The sequence below is a fragment of the Takifugu rubripes genome, chromosome 7 (genome assembly GCF_901000725.2).
Source record: "Takifugu rubripes chromosome 7, fTakRub1.2, whole genome shotgun sequence".
In the NCBI taxonomy this organism is placed as follows: Eukaryota; Metazoa; Chordata; class Actinopteri; order Tetraodontiformes; family Tetraodontidae; genus Takifugu; species Takifugu rubripes.
In genome coordinates, this window is record NC_042291.1 from 9,515,702 (window position 1) to 9,527,527 (window position 11,826).

The window sequence follows — 11,826 nt, forward strand, 5'->3', positions numbered from 1 at the left end:
TTTTTACCCTTGAGTACTGTTGAAGGCAGAGCCACTAGATGACGGCCTCGAGCAGAGGAAGCGTTTGAATTATCCACCAGAGCGATAAGGAGAGTTCCTGTTTGAGCTGTGTGTTCCATGGCTGGAGCCTCCAGTCTTTGATTTCTGCCATATAATCAATGTGCAGCCTGTAAACAAACAGTTCAAGGGCTAAACTTTTGAAGTGATAGAGCTGCGGCTGAGAAAGTGCAGGCTCGCTCCGACCACACACCCTCCTCTGGAAGTGGTGAGGGTTGTTGGCCCCGGAAGTAAAGGGGGTGACTGAACGGCTTGTCACACAACGTCCATCTACGTCCTTCCTCCACCTATCCACAGTCCACCAGCAGCCGTGTTTGACAGCATCAGAGGCTTTATCACAGAATAGAAACCGAGTGCCAGATTGCTCGTGCTTTGCTTTAAATAAACCCAAGGACGTCCCACTGTGCGGTTTCCTTCATTTCCTGTTGTTTTTCCCAGCATGTGACCCTTGAGTCCTCTAGAGCACTTCACACATGCATTGTTGATTTAACAAAGCTGCATGTTTGTGTCTGTGTGTATTTATAGGGTCATTACACTTTACTGTATGTACATAAAAAGGCGTAGCATTGAAGCATTTGCGTGTATTAATAGCGTCTTGCGGTTGTCAGTCCTGTTCTTCATTAACGAAATGAAACCGCTGGATGGCTTACTCACACCCCTTTTTAATTACTTTTACGTGCCAAGAAGGCATGCACGTGCAGCCAAAATGGCAAACACGGTAGTGAGACATTTCCTCTCGTACCCTCGCAACCATTAGAGCGAAATCATGCCTCTAACAAGGCCGACAAAACCATTGAGGATGTAGCCAATATGTGTCAACCATTTATTCCTTTTCCATAACTTCCTGCTCTGATTTTCCTGCTCCTGGAAATGAGCCGCGCTGGTTATTAGTCTCTCACCGAGGATATACGGACACGCATGAGCTCGTGCCAACATTTACACTAATGAGCAAGCATGCATTTTTAGTCTCAGCAGTCCTGTATACGTTTGCAAGCTGGAGAGGCAAGAGGAAGAATCTAAACATGGCAAAATGCAGCAGAGAGAGTTTCTGCATTTTAATTTAAATTTCTTTTAAAGCCTTCCATTCTGCACTCACGACTATTTCAGCAGTTAACATACATGCAATCAAACTACTGCCCTCGGCTGCATTTCAAGTCCTCGAGTTGGCCTTTAATGTCCACAAGCTTTGGCCCATGTTACAGGGTTTCTGCATCCCTCAGACTTTCGCTCTCCCACGTAATTGGCGTTGTTCGGGACCAACTCCCCTGCCCCCAGGCAGCGAGGAGTGTTGCTTTGTGCTAGGTTAGAATTTCACAGATGCACCTCAGTGCCTACCGAGGAGGGTCTGATTGGGGTTGTAGAGGTACTTGCCTGCAAATGTGCTCGTGCGTGCACTCACAAGCATCCTCGGGTGCAAGAAGCATCTTTGCTGATCGCCTCAAACACCGTCATTCCAGATTAGCTGAGCGGAATGTTTTATCCATGGAGGTAAGCATCAGTCAGGGTCAGGATACATGCGTCACACTCAGATATGTTCTCCTGCTGCCAGTGCAGGTGAGTACATACATGAATTCTGACAAAGTGCAATCTGTGCTGGATGATGGATCAGGAGAGCTCCTCTAAACTCCCAAGCATGATTAGGACAGCAGTCTTCTGGATCTCCAGGCAGGGGGTCGAGATGTGATCTAATCAGGCTGAAGCTCCTGCGTGTCTGCACTAGCACACATGTATATTTGGCCTTTAACAAAAAGTGGATGTGAGGAAGATGATGCCAACAGTAAAATTAGGCTTAAGAATAATTCCAGTAGTACTCTCGTGAATATATAACATTTTTAAAGCTCTAAGGTATATATACAATGTTATGACTCTACTTTTCTTTGCTCAAAATCCCCACCCCCATGTTTGAGACTGTATATGATCCATAAATTCCCTTTGGTTCATTTCCAAAAACTCTTTTTTTAACAAACAAGATTGCAGTCAAGGAATTTTTCTTTCCTTTCCGAGATTAAATCAAATCCACCAAAGCCCATCTTAATTTGTCTTTCCACAGTTTCCTCTGGTTCGGTTTAGGTAAATGTTACTGGGAAATGCTAACAAGTGAAAATAATTCCATCTGTTTGCTGTATATATTCTGTTTCTTCATTCTGAGTTCGGCGTCTTCACATCCTCGCTGTGATTTTCAGTCCTCATCATGCAGCTGCCATAATTGAACCCTTTTTTGGGGTCACACTTTCCTTATAAAGTCAACCATGTGTTGACTTTATAATTAAAGCGCAGCGATGAACAGAAATTTTAAGCAGATGTAGATGAAATGCAGGAAACGTGTAAAAAGTAGCTGACTGAAACTTAGTTCCTCTAGCAAAAAACAGGGCCGATGTCACATAATGTCAGCTTAACTGATTTTTCCAGTGCAGTCTTGATCTTCTCCTCATCGGTTTTTCCAATAAAGGTGCTTTGATCAAAATAAAATAAAAAAACCCCCAAAAAAACCTGTGCTTTGATACATTGCCAGTAATTTGACGTGTGGAGTTGAAACCAAATAAATCCTGTAGATTTGAGGTAGTGCCGGTTCTTGTTGATACAGCTTTTTGGTTTGGCACTGGCCAGAACCAGCGCTGGTTTCCATCCATGTGCTGTTACATTCGTTGCTGCCCGGAGCTGTGACAACTTTGTTTTATATTGCAGGGCAGCAAGGGAAAGTCCAACGCTGCCAAAGAGGCAAAGCGCAAGTTTTCAGTGAGTTGTACATGAAGGGATGACAAAGTAAACATGTTTATGTTCTTTTGGTTCCCTCAGGAAAAACAGCAGAAGCGGCACTAAAGCAGCGACCCTAATGGTTGGTACTGTATAACATGAAGCATTATGGGCAGATCAGCACAGACACAGTCCCATTCTATCAACAGCAGTGTTCATTTCCTTCTTTCCATTTTTAACTCAAATGTTGCTATGCTTCTTTTTTCCCCATATGAAAAAAACACCCACATAAACAATTTGCCACAAAACCATAAAAGACCCACCGGTGGCTCACGGCTTTCTTATACTGAAGCCAAATTGAGGTTGAATTGAGGTTCGTTTCTACAAATGAAAGAACACAAAGCACTCATAGAGCTGAAAGTAAAATACGTATGTTTCAATGTAAATGAAGATAGAATTTTGTCATTTATGTTTTTGAGATTGACGTTGGCTATATAATTATTTTATTTTCTGCCTTTGGATATAAACTAGATTCAAAATTGCCTGCAGGAGTGTGTGTAGGTTCTGCATCTGCAGACCTGCTACTGTACCTGAGTGAGTGCTGTGCTCTTCTAAGGATTTTTAATCTCCCACCAGATTTATTCGGATTTATAAGTGAATCGTGTTTTACCCAATATCTGATTTTTTTTTTACTACCAAACTTGATAAATCACATGGATTAGCCGCTTTCAGGTCAAGTTTTCCAACGTATGACGGTGCTGGAGAGATTTTCCATCTTTAATGGGGGGTCCAGGCTCTCTGTTTATTTTATAGTTCGGTCTGCAGATCACCTCCAGCTCCACGCCGCGCCGAGAGTTCCTTTGGGAAAGAGGCCAGAGGACTCTTGATTCCAGCAGCACAATAGGGAGCATCGTCTCTGTGTTGTGTACATGTGTGTGTGTATCAGTGTGGGGAAAAGGATGACGTAACTGACAAATTATAACCCTCCATAAAATCTTGAAGTTAGACCACCATCAAGACCGTTTTCTCATTAACCGAGCCACAAGCTTCCAGTAACAAACAATGGGAGGTGGATGACTTCTGGTGGTTGAGTTGAAGAACGTAAACTCATTACTTACCAACCTCGTGATAAGTCTTGGTAAAATATGAAGGCTGTTGTGTCCAAAAGGATCATCAATACCCTTTATTTTGACTTAAAACATGAGGGGTTCAGGTGACCATTTGTGCTGCTATTTAAAATTAAACACATTTCTTGGCCACTGATGAAGAGTTTAAGTCAATGGTGGATTAAGGTGTTACATCTCACCCTTTATTAGATACTTAGCACCTCATCAGGACTTTCCAGACAGAGTTGATATAAAAAAGATGGTTGGATGTTTGCCAACCGGCAGCCATGGTAAACTCCAGCAGCTGGTAGTGCATCGGTGCCATTTCTCGCTATACTGGCAACCAGCTGCATGTGTTTCCATGCAATGATCTGAGACATTCTTTTGGCTCTTTCATGAGCAGATTCAAATGTTGCTGGCAGATTGTCTTTCAAGTTATCAGATATAAAAAACTCGCTGAGAGCAAAGAGAACCTGTAAAGTTGCGCACTTCACACATTTAGACCTATATCGTGTGGCAAAAGTACTGGAAGAGTGTATGCATTTAAATATTTATTCTTCAAGCAAGAAAAAGGTCCCACTCCAGCGATCCTCTCTGACAAGCGCACGTCTGCCTCCTCCGTCTTCAACGCCATACACCTATTTTCAAAAGGAGCCATTTGTGCTATGAAAGTCACCAGGGACACCCGGAAAAAAAGCAGAAAATCAAAAGTTTAATAAGAAGCAGGCGTGCCCTGTAAGAGACGAGGCCGGATTTGCTGCCAGCTCTTGCTAAAGTGGTGGTGTTGAAAAGGTGACACGTGGGGATGAATTAATGCTTGGATGCAAGGGCCGAGCAGGGGATGCTCTCTGATTTTATGAGCCTCCGAGCTGAACCGGAGGCAGCGGTTGTTGTTGGCCCTCAATCGCTCAATTCTTTCCCCCAGCGGCATCAGCTTCCAACTGCCAGGTTTCCAGAAGTGAACGCCACTTTTCCACCGTTGACATATCACCACACAAATATTGACAATGTATACCCAGCTGCAGGCAGATGTGTCTGGGAAAAAAAGAGACTTTTTGTTGTTAGTGTTCTGTCATCCTCCAGATTGGAAGTTCAATGTCGGAGGGCAACAGGTTCTGTGTGAAGGCACCTCCAACTGGCTGTGCTGATCATGGATCTCTGCTCCTCCAGATGCATCTATGTAATATTTTAAAGAACCATACAAGATATAATACCGTTTTGAGGGCTTTATGATGGGTACAGTTCAGTTTAAGTTGAACTGATTTAAGCCACATGCCTTTGAGCAACCTGCTGATTTATACCCAGTCTACTGGATCTGCTGTCAGGCTCTGTTGTGAATGAGGAACATCTCAGTTTTAAACCTTAAAGCTTCCCTGTAAGATCTGCACTCTGTCTGCAGGTGAGATGTGTAGGATTAGATGTAGCACATCTGATTCAGCTTTGCAAGCCAGCATTAGTCATGAGTAATAACTAATAGTATTTCTATTATTCATAAAGCAAAAGACATTTGCTTTCTCACCGTTACACTGCATGTGCGAAGGCCTGAACTGATGGTAGATGATTGGTGAGGGGAGAAAAAAAACCTTAATTGTGAAGAGAACCATTGTGTTGCGTAACAGTTTAAACACAAAACTGCGCAACACTTTGCATCCAGCATGTGGCAGCAAAATGAAGACAAAGGCTGTGCAGCTGGGACAAACATGAATAAGCAGAAAAACGTGTTTCTGCCACTTAATGCAGAACCTTTGGGAGAACTTTGGTCATTAAGACCCCATTAGCTTCTGCAGAGCAATAGGTTCTTTTTTCCCAGCCCAGGGAATTCCTTGCTGGCAATTCAAGAATGCACATTCACATTAGGTTTAACAAAGCTCCGACATGAGGAATGACAGCTCACACATGTGACAACATTTACACAACAGCCGACAGATATGGTCCCATAGTGATCCAAAAGATAGTGTCACAATCTTGATATAACTACATTTGCTTTACAGGATGATACTTATTCATTATATATTTCCAATGCATAACTAGACCGTTGCCTCTCAGCGAGGTGGTCTCACCTTTGATTCCATCCTTGAGGCCTTTTCATGACTGGTCTCGTGTTCTTATAAGTGACTGTGTGTGTGTGTGTGTATGTCGAGGGGGGGGTTGATCTGGTTTCCTCTTACGCTCCAAAGAAGCGCACATCAGGCTGACAGGGGCAAGAAAAGGGAGTGTGTCATCAACATTGGCCATATCATTTGAAAAGGCATATTTTTGGAACAAATGACAGACGATTTGCTTTGATGTCAGATTCGGACCATCTGGCATCAAAGCTCCGCGGTGCCGAAATGACACGAGCCGCTTTGTTGCGTGACCACATCTAAAACGTTACCTCACCGACATGACTGTTTGAACAGCCTACCGATGAATACAGTAAAAGAACAACAAACTGCCGATCGTACATCAAATAAGAAACAGAACCCGACTAAAGGCAACAGATTCTGAGCTCCAGTAAGACCATTGGCTCGCTCCTTGTCTTGAAATGCAGACTAGTCTGGGGTTGGATCTGATAACACAAGTTATCAGGTTAAAGTGTGGAGTACATCATGGAGGATGGCCCCGATGCTACCTCAGCACCCACAAATCATGTCTCACAGCAGGAACACGCTGCAGCTGCGTACAGCTTTCCCCCGTCCCTTTAAAGGACATTTTACTTTAACACACTTTTTGTTATAACTGCAGAAATTGTTATAACTGCAGAAACAGATATGTGCCTCCCAAGTTTTACTTTCAAGGGCACATAGACATGAAACACCAGATTATTCATAAAGTTTCTCTGGCAGGAACATCTTAAACTCTGCAAGGGAAGTGATGCATTTGATCTACTATTCTTGCGGGACATTAGTTTAATCACGCTGTAGTGAGTGAGCAAAGCTTTCCTTGTAGCAAAGGGTCATTTCTGTAATAAGACGTGACATAAAAAAGTTAACATAATGGTATTTGGGCCATATCACCTATGTTTTTAGACATCTGTATCCCTGTCTTCTTGCAGATAGGACCCAGTCAGATGCTTGTAAGATGAACTTGACTAAGTTTTGCCGGTAAACTGTCATTGTTCCCCACAGTGCAGTTTCTCTTCTCGCGAATTGTAAAATTCCGTGGGTGCACATGTAGCTTTTTGAACCACTCTTCCCTTAATGATCCTGTCGCAGCGACATTACACAGGCTTTCTAATGCCAGACAGGCCTTCTTCAGACAAAGTGCACACTTGTTTGAACAAAGACGTGTTTAAATTATGATAAGCTGGCTGGTAGTTACTTCTGTCTCCATCAGCCAGATGAGGGATCAGTGCAGGGGCAGCTCCGATGCACATTGTTTACGCACACACGGGCCTACGCCATCCATTTCATGGAGGCGAAGCGCCACTATGACGTATTGAAGATTCAGGCTGCTGCACAATCTATGAGTGACATGCGGCACTCAAGTATGACAGCTTGAGTGATGGAAGGAGACCAATTTCTTCAAAGTGCTGCTTAGTACAAAAGAGGATGAGTTCCATAATTTATGCTTATGCCCCCAACACGCCCATATCCTTTGTGTTTGTGCTCATATGCGCAAATGCATTCCTCGACCCATGCAGATAAAGCTCCATGTGGGTTTGTTCTTCCCTCTGAGTGTTTTTGTGCGAGTAATGCACGTGCGCACACATGCCATTGCATTTTTCATGATTCCGTGTGTATCGCTGTACTCCCCGAGCGCCCCCATCTTTGATGTGGCCTCGCTGAGTTTGAAAAGGTAACCCGAGAACTCGGGATCCACAATGCCGCTCTCACCTGCATCCTTTGATGATGGGACAGAGGGTAAGTAGACCAAACCGCGGACCGTCTTTCACTCGCTCACACACGCACACGCGCACAATGACCTTTTATTGTGGTGAGTGCAGATCTCCAACCAGTCCATCTGCCTTTGTTGGCTGCGGCTCTGATGCACTCCTGTTACGACGGTGGATGGATGGGTGTCATGCAGAGGTGAAGGCTGTGCGAGCTCTTCTCTCCATCACTCATCTCTCTCCTTCTCTTCCCAAACTGCTACTTGTCCCTGAATGCAACAGTGTCTCCTCACAACTCCAACCACATACACCATGTTTTAGGTAGCACTGACCATTAAGGTGCATTCATTTATGCTATAGTTCCAAACAATTTAAGAAAATGACCCAAATCAGGTGATTGACAGGGTGGCTGGGTGCATCTATATAATGGAATCAATCAGCACAGGTAATGTGACAGCAGATTCCTGCACTTGTAGAAAATGAAGAAAAGGGCACCCACGAACAACCTAAATGCAACACAACGAATCAACTCAAAATGTAACCTCACGTTGCATGTTCCAGTCGTATGCTACTGGATAGAACTGCTTTTTGCCACTTTCATTGTAAGTTAACTGGTTTTGAATAGTTCAAAACTGGATTTTAAGTGCTTGTAACTGTTGTTAGATCAGCAGAAAGGGGTTGCAGTTGCTGGCGCGCATCAAATTTGCAGGTTTGTGTGGTTGTACAGGGAGCAACGAGTTGACAGCAGGATGAGGAGATACCTTGTGGACAGGTGAACCAGATACCAGAGCAAGCAGGTCAGTACAAGGTGAAGCACAGTGTGTGTGTGTGTGTGTGTATTTAACCTGGCAGAAACAACCCATTGTCTAGCTAAAGAGACACTGAAAGGGTCCTGTCCTCCGGTCACTTCATCCCAGCCTCCGCCCCTCAGTGGGGGTGACAGTGACCTCTGTCTGAAACAGAATAGGTGCTGCACCTGTGGAGAGAGAAGGTTCTGTGCCGACTGTTTTTTTATTCCCCTCTCTTCATTTGCCCCATAGCGTAGAAGAGTGTCCAACCCCCCTCGAGGACTTGGGTTCCTGAGCCGACACCATGTGTGGAGGTGAGGCCGACCATATCTAGTCGGTAGCGCTCAACCTCCCCCACAAGCTCCAGCTCTTTCCCCACCAGAGAGGTGACGTTCCATGTTCCAAAAGCCAATTTCCATAACCGAGGATTGGACCGCAAAGGCCCCCGCCTTGGTCCGCCGCCCAATCCACACTGCACCGGACCCTTTATGCTCCTCCTGCGGGTGGTGGGTCCACTGGAGACGGGAGTGTCCACATAGCTGGTTCGGGCTGGGCCCAACTGGGCCCCATGGACGTTGGCCCGGCCACCAGGCGCTCGCCATCGAGCCCCAGCCCCAGGCCTGGCTCCAGGGTGGGGCCCGGTAACCCTCCGGGCCGGGTATGCGGCTTCCCTTTTAGATGTTCTTGTGAACCATTCTTTGTCTGACCCTTCACCTAGGACCAATCTACCTTGGGAGACCCTACCAGGGGCAAACTGCCCCGTACAGCAAAGCTCCCAGGCTCATTAGGGTACGCAAACTCCTCCACCACGATAAGGTGATGGTTCACGGAGGAGAAAACTCCCCTTGTACATTCGAGGCTCTTTTTTCCTGCTTGATTGTAACAAACACTATACAAATAAAGTTGAATTAAATTGAAAACAGGCTCCATTTTTATTTGAGATGCTCACTGGAGCCTAACATGGTATATGAGAGTTTAAGCTCAGTTTTAATCTTATGCGCCCAGTACTCATCCAGTCCTCTTTGAACATACGGAGTTAATCAATATCTTCATTGCACTGACAGCTACTGACAGAGAAACAGTCTACAGTACAAAGGGGGGGCAGCAGCCGCAGCAAGGCTGCAGCATGACAAGAAAATGCTGAGCACATCTGCTTAGTTTCAGCACTCACACCATGCCATGATCAAGATGTTCATTTTTCTTTAGAACCCAGAGGCCCAAAATGAAAATCTTTGATAATTTCCACTTCTATCATAGTTCTGGAACTTTATTTTATTTATGGAATTGCTAGTTGTTGCTCTAAACTTGTCTTATCTGTGGCCTGGTAATGTGCGTGATGTGGCAAGCTAGTTCGATTTGAATAGATTGTGAGACACTAACCAAAACCCCAGCCTGAATCTGATTTCCTTTCAGCCTGATCGGAGGAAGCCACGTATTTAGGCTTACCCCCAACCCCCCAGGAATCTGCTCAGTGTCACATCTCAGTCATTTTGTCATCAGATTATTGTATTTCCCACAAACCTGCAGTTGATGGGATATCAAGTACTGTTCAAAATCAAATTCATCCTGTATCTCAGAATCCTAAGAGTTTTTTTTTTTTGGTGTGTCATGACGAGATAAAACGTAACACATCTGCTTAGTCTCAGCGAGCCAACATGGTAAAGAGTTGGAGGGTGGAACTATGGTCGGAAGGGAATGTGCGTGGCAACGGTGGTGATTTAAATTCATGAGCCGACGGCTCTGCTTTTCCTCTGTCAGAAGCTGTGTATGCGTGCATGTGGGGGAGACGAGTCGTGGATTATGGGGGCAGGACGAGGTAGCTCGGAAAACCACGGAGTTCCCTAAATAATAGCTTGGTCAGGAAATAGAATCAAGAGGAAATAAACAAAGCAGGAAGAAAATGTAAGGCAACATCACAACACAGTCTTAGCCCATCTGTGTATTGTTACCCCGTCAGTTTTTGGATGGAATGATGGGGACAGAGTCACCTGGGTTGTGGTGCATGCAATGAAACCATGGGGCTCTTCCTACGCCTCCTCCAAGCACGGAATCCCTGGAGCAGAACTGAGCACCGGACACTTACGCCTCCATGTGAGGACACACGAAGCCAGATCCGGCGCGCTAATTTGCCGTCTCATTTAGCCGCATTTGCTTCCTGCCCCGTTTCTCTTTCTTTACCTTTGGGTCGGATGGTGAAACAAAGAGCACTCAAAAAATGACCTTATAAACCGCTATCCCGGTCATGATTGTTATCGCTTTTATGAGCATCCTATTCATTCCCTTAAAAGGTTTGTTTGCGTGCGTGTTAAAAGTACCACTTGTGTGCATGATCTCGGGCCTGCCAGCATATTTCTTATCCAGGTCCTGGAGTGCGTTTATGGGTGTGCGTTCAAGAAACTGTATGTGTGGGTATGTTTATGTGTATTTTTGGCTGTATATGTGTTCCCAGGGGTTGTAACTCTGCCCAGGACAGTTTTATAAAGTATGCTACAGCCAGTGAGGTGGCCGTAAATCAGTTTTATTTGCTTTGTGCTGGGGGTCAGCTCTCTTGACACCCCTGGACTCTGACACCACAGGAACGAACTGGCTGGATTCTGCTATTACAGCTGTGTTTTGAAGGTTGGTCATGAGAGGGATTTGGACTGTTATTGACCTGATGTACCTGAGGAGAAAAAGTTCCCTTAACTTTTAGCAAAAGAACACAGCTTTTTTTTTTAGGTTTTAGCTTTTTCACCTTGATGTTTTATTTTTCTTTAGGTCAAAAGGAAACTGAGGTGGGAAATATTTGTAGACCACAGATCATTTGTCCGACACAACCCAGTCTGGCTTTTAAGTTCCTAATCACTGCTTTGGATGTGTTGATGGGTGGGTCTTGTTACCTTGAAGTGCAACCATGCTAGAAGTTTTCCTTTCTTCCAAAGCTGCCAGCTGTATCTAGAAAACAAATGAGCATTTTTCTTGGAAGGTTTTCTTCAATATCTTCCAGATTTTGTCTTTGACAGGCACCCACCTGGACCTTTGCGCCTTTGCAGGTAAATTTGGCTCAAACCAGACCAAATGTGTGTTTGCGTTCAGGAATTCACCACCCACAGACGGTGGGAGCTTCAAAGGTCAGACAAGATGTCGGTTCTTTCTTGTTAACACTTTCCTTTAAATAATGGTCAGAAGTTTGTGGGGCTTTAAAGTAAACTGTCAGAATTTTTGTTAGTAAAATGTCCTTCGTCTGTGTCTTCTAATGGTTTCAGTTTCGGAGAATCGTCCCAAATCCTAGAAAGAATATTTCTCACACACACACACACACACACACACACACGCACGCGCGCGCGCACACATGCACGCACGCACGCACACACACACACACACACACACA